The sequence below is a fragment of the Macrotis lagotis genome, chromosome X (genome assembly GCF_037893015.1).
Source record: "Macrotis lagotis isolate mMagLag1 chromosome X, bilby.v1.9.chrom.fasta, whole genome shotgun sequence".
Taxonomy (NCBI): Eukaryota; Metazoa; Chordata; class Mammalia; order Peramelemorphia; family Peramelidae; genus Macrotis; species Macrotis lagotis.
Window position 1 is genome coordinate 315,373,662 of NC_133666.1, and position 6,000 is coordinate 315,379,661.

Below are 6,000 nucleotides of genomic sequence, written 5' to 3' on the forward strand. Positions count from 1 at the left end.
AGTTACATTGCTCTCCAGAACTGCATATTCCAGGCCCTCTGATTCTCTACTGATGAAACTGATAAATTCTGCATAATCCTGACTGTTGTTCTTAGGTTTTTAAAATTTCTCCTTTAAGAATTCTAATATTTGGTTACATAACCCTTGGAATTTTTATTTTGGCATCTCTTTCTGGATTGATCCATGTATTCTTCGAATAACTATTTATATAGTTATAATAGCTATAACTTCCAATAACTATGTTCTATGATATTAGCATAGTTTTTCATCATAGTTTTCTGATATTGTCCAGGCTCTTTGGTCCAATTGTAGCTTTCAATAGACTAATTCTTTGCAAATTATCTCTTCTGGTTCTGTTTTCCAGGTTTTTCATGTTTTTTGCCAAGAGTTACTTCACACTTTCTTCTATTTTTTCAGCCATTTGGTTGTATTTAATGAAATAGTGTTGCCTCACAACGTTATTCATGTCCATTTGTCCAATTCTAGTTATTAAGGTTTTATTTTCTTCAGGTTACTTTGTTGTTTCCTTTTCCAAGTGGTTAATTTTATTGTCCAGATGGTCAATTTGTTTTTAAAATGATTGTTTTCTTCAGTTAATGTTATTTTAAGTAGGATCAGATAAAGGTGAGAAATGACAGACAGAAAACATAGAGGGAGGAAAGGAAAAAAAATGACTTAAAGAAAAAAAAATAGGAACTAGTGGAAGGCATGAAGAAAACCTGAAGAAGAAGGCTATGTGACAGAAGGAAGAAAAAAGGAGAAAAAATATAATGGAAAACAGAACTAAAAATTGTCACAGCTAGAAGTCTTCCAGGGAATTTCCTTATTTTTACAGATGAGAAAAATTAGACCTAGACAAGTGAATTGGTTTAAACATACAAGTTACAATAGACTTTCCCTGATGTGCAAAGCTAACTAGGGAAGGGAAAGAAGGTAATGAAAAGAGAAATGAAGAAAACTGTTATATAAGATAAGGGAAAGAGGAAAAGAGAGAAGACAGAAAGAAATGAAGAAGAAAGGAAAGGAGGAAGGAAAGAAATAAAAAGACATATAGTAGGAATTTCCTTTACAGTGTCAACCTATGCTAATAACTTAAGACAAAGCAGAGGGCTGTCAGCTCATCTTCTCTGTTTCCCAGTTCGATATCACAGATATTTCCATTGTAGTAGAGAATTATGGATCACATAACAAAGGAAATTTCAATGGTAATTTTCTTTAAATGAATTATGAAGTATATAGGGGTCAGATCACCCAGATTTCTTCTTTCAAAAAATATGTAGTCATTGAAAAATTTTTTCCAGAAATTATATTTTAACATTTTTTTAGGAAATTATTGAAAATTGTATATAAAAACTATATACCAATATTTAATAGATACCAAATATATGGCAAAACATTGCATGAAGCCAAATGTAGCCTGTTCTCTCTCTCCTCTTCACATGATCTCCTGTAAGTAATTCATATTTTAACTCTTAGATTTCTCCTTTTACTTGAATATTTATAGTTCTTCCTATTGGGACCTGAAATCTTGCTCCAGTTCTCTGATATTTTGGATGGGGCCAAATGTGACTTAGCACTTTTTCCTTTTCCTTTCTTGTTTTTTCTTCCCACTTATTTAACCACTCTTCTGTCATAAGCTTTATATTTCACATCTTTACTTCTATGTTATAAAATGGAAGTGAGATTGTGGTTCAAGAACAAAAATATGGACAGTTGTTCTGAATATTAAAAGGAATGAAAATTCATGAATAAACATAACTGTGATCATGTCAGTTCCTAAATCAATCTGGGTAATGATATATATTCATTAAAATTTTTAGTTCAATCCTGTAGAATGAAGGTGTCCTCCAATCAGGTTCCAATTTATATATGAAAATTTAACTCACATTATTTTCAAACTATACTCCTAGATACACTGTCATTATTGAAGTAAAAAAAAGTGATACATAGAGGAGTTCATATGAAAATAAAAGGTGGAAATTTCTTCCACCCCCCCAAAAAAAGCAAAAGCAACAAAAACGAAAACAAGGTACCACTATCCCATTCTGAGCCTCTCCTAGCAATTGTATTTAAACAGTGGAAGAATGCTAATGTACTCACACTGACCAATATGTCTTTGCCTGAAGATATCACTGTGCTGGGAAATTTCCAAAATCAGAAGCCAGGTGGAACTTGTGAGAATGGCACAGTGAAGTAATCAAGGTGGTCTGGAGCCACTGGGTAATTTATCTCCATCTGTATATGCAGCTGGTTATCAGTCCTCTGGGAGAGGTGGTCTGAAGCAGGAATGAGTCTATGTACTTCAAATTTTTCTGGTTGATTCTATGATTATGTAGTGTTGTTCCAGGGTCCAGATATGAGCAATAACTTCAGAGATGCTGAAAGATGATTTGTGTCTAAGATCAGCACTGTGTTGCATATCTGACAGGGGTAAGCTGTGTAACTATCCTTAAAGTTCATAGTCAAACAAGGCACTGGAGTACCTAGATGGCACTATTGATAGAATAATGGGCTTAAAATCAGAAAAAGGTGTTTTCAAATTCTACCTCAAAGACTTTCAAGCTGTGTGAACTGTGTAAGCCATGTATTTTCTCTCAGCCACACTTTCCTTATATGTTAAGATAGAAAAGAACCTCAAAAGGCTTTAACTAGGATCAAATGAAGGTGATACATGAAAAGTATTTTGCAAATCTTAAAATTCTATTTAAATGGCATATACTGTTATTATAGGTACTAGAAGATATAGTTGGAAATGATCAGAGCTTGACTGCCTTTCATGTCAAATTCTTCTCTGATTGATCTTCTTAGACAGAGAAGCTTCTATTTCCATCAAAATTCTTCCTATTCTTCAATCCAATACCAGTGTCAATTTCCAGATACAATGTCAATATACTCTCTTCTTCCTTTGAAATCAGTCCTTGGCTTTTACTCTTTAATGATATTGCTTGTATTATAATTATGGATTAAAATCAGCATGGCATACTAAAAGAAAGACTGAATCTTGAATCCTTGTTTTAAATAATGGCTTTGCTATTTGCTACCTTTATGATCTTGATTTATATCACGTCTGCTTTCAGGCTCTCAGCATCTTCATCTCTATAATGAAGTGAAGGAACTTTGAGGTTCTTTTCAGGTATAAATCTTATGGTGCTAAATTCTCCACTGTTTCCTGTTGTATGAACAATTGTAAAAGTCATCTGTCCTCTTTAAAACTCAATTCCGTCATCTGTAAAATGAAATATAAAGCATAATACCTATGTCATTGGGCTATTATAATTATGTGTTATTTTTTTGCAATTTTAAAGTAGATATATAAATGTCAATTGTTATGTATATCTGCACTAAACCTATTTCTTAATGAACAAATTTGGTTTCTTCTAAATTGAATCTTCCCCTACCTCTCAACATGGTTTATTACAAGAGCCGGCCCTTGATAAATGTTGGGGACCTTTGCCATTCACAATTGCATAAGTAAGCTATTAGCTCTCTTTAATACCTTAGGGCTACTCAATATTTCAGCTAGATTCCCATATAAATAGCTAGATAAGAAGGACTGAATCAGAGAACAGGTAAACTAATAGAAGTAAGGATAGAGAAAGAGGGAGAGAAAATCAAACAAAGATATTAAGAGATACAGGAGAGAGAGAGAGAGAGAGAGAGAGAGAGAGAGAGAGAGAGAGAGAAGAGGGGAGGGGAGGGGAGGGGAGGGGAGGGGAGGGGAGGGGAGGGGAGGAGAGGAGAGGAGAGGAGAGGAGAGGAGAGGAGAGGAGAGGAGAGGAGAGGAGAGGAGAGGAGAGAGAGGAGAGGAGAGGAGAGGAGAGGAGAGGAGAGGAGAGGAGAGGAGAGGAGAGGAGAGGAGAGGAGAGGAGAGGAGAGGAGAGGAGAGGAGAGGAGAGGAGAGGAGAGGAGAGGAGAGGAGAGGAGAGGGAGAAAATATTATCTGGGAAAGTGGAAAAGGTATATGAATTATCAGTGAAGAAAAAATCCCTCAAGAGAGAAACCTAGGCATTCAAGGAGCAACACCAGTATATTAGATATTTGGATAAGAGATGGAGGGATAAAATGGTACATAGAAGGAACATGTTTGCTCTCTTAGAATTTAGGGCCTCGTATGTTTTATTTAGCACCTCTGATGCTGGGGAGAGAGAAGTGGGCCATTACTAGAAGTTCAGGCACCAGGGGAAGGAAGGTTACTCCCAAATGGTGATGTCAATACTCTCTCAATTGTGATATCTAATAGCAAAGAAGCCATGACCTTATTCTACTTTTAGTTCTAACAAAATTATAGCTAAACATAAGCTTAAACCTTCTACATTAACCCTTTCCCTATAGGGAAATTGAGCTGGGCTGCAGGGAGACTATCTTGTTCTGTTGATAGCATTAAAATCTACAGCAGCACATTCATGTTGAAAGCAAAATGGCATCAACCAATGAGAATGAATCTAAGTACTATTCTCTTTAAATAAAAACAGTAGGAGGTCTTGTTCCATAGAATGCTTGGCTAAGTAACCAGGCCAGATACTGCTGAGCAACAATTTAGAAGCTTTTTGCTCAAGATTTTATCTCCTGTTCCCTACCTACTAAAACACTTTAGCTATTTGTTTTTTAGATACTGGTCCTTTTAATTTTGAGTTTAGGACTATAAATTTTTTTCTATGTTGAATAAACATATCTTTAAAGAATTAAGAGCTTGGTTGATTGATGGTACTAGCTGGAGGTAGAAATACTTTTCCTTTTAAAAATAAAAATTCCTGCCTTATTTGAAGTATATAAATGAATTGAAATCACATTTATAAACACTTTAAAATACATCAATAAACTGAGAGGGAATAGATCATTAGATGATCTACAAATTTCCTTCTAAAGTTAAATTTCTAGGATTCTTCTTTTAGCTCTTATGGAGCTGGAGAATAGGTTGGGTGGGCTTAGGTGGGAGGAGAAGAAATGGCAGAAAGAGGAGTGATGATGTGTGTTAGATTCCAGATAAATTTTTTCGTAGTCTAGTCTTTATCCAATGGCTACTTGTGCTATTGATTATTTACACTTTATGTCTACCTCTTGATAGTTACTTCTTTGTTTTCCTATTCTATACCTTATTTTTCCCTTTTTTGTTTCTGTCTCCAGTTATTTTTAAATCTTCCATTCACTAAAATTTCAAAGCTAGAAATTCTTGTCCATTCCTTTGCTCTTCCTAGAGCAATTAGGTGGCATAGTGGATAAGAGTACTGATTTTGGAGCAAGGAAGATTCAGCTTCCTGAGTTTAAATGTTGTTTCAAATATATACTAACTGTACAGCACCGGACGAGTCATTTGACCCTGTTTGTCTCAGTTTTCCCATCTGTAAATTAAGCTGACGGATTAATCTATTATCTTCACCAAGAAAATCCCAAGTGGCCTCATGAAGAGTTGGATATGCTTAAAAAAAGACTGAACAACAAGTTGCTCATCCAATGATCTCAGATATGTTAGATCTTCATGCGGGCCACTGGAATAGTGCCTTCCTAAAATCCTTCCTTAATAAACAAAAATAACAATAAAAAACTCCCCTAAGAACAAGACCACTGAACATCACTAACTCTGAATAATCTTGATGTATGAAGTGAAGGTATACCCCAGAGTCCCAGGGAAAGCTTAGTCTCTTAGTGCTTCCGCTCCTAGAAAGAGTCTCTTAAATAATATTGGGTTCTCCCTTGTACAGTAATTTGAAGTCTGTCATGCCTGCACCTCCCTCTTGACTTTCCTAGTTATATCCCTTTGCTGCCATTTATTATCTAAGTTTGAAGGTTTCAATATTGTCTTAGGATATGTGTGTGTATGTGTATGTGTGTATGTGTGTGTGTCCATTTGGACTCATGCATTCATTCATGATCACAGGTTCTAGTACTGGGGTCAATTCATCAAGCTGATGTACTTTGGAGATGTCAGCCAATGCCCCAGTTAGGAGGTTGATTCTGCCCTGTTAGCTTTTCTAAGCCTTTCTAGCTCCTGACTCTTTCTGT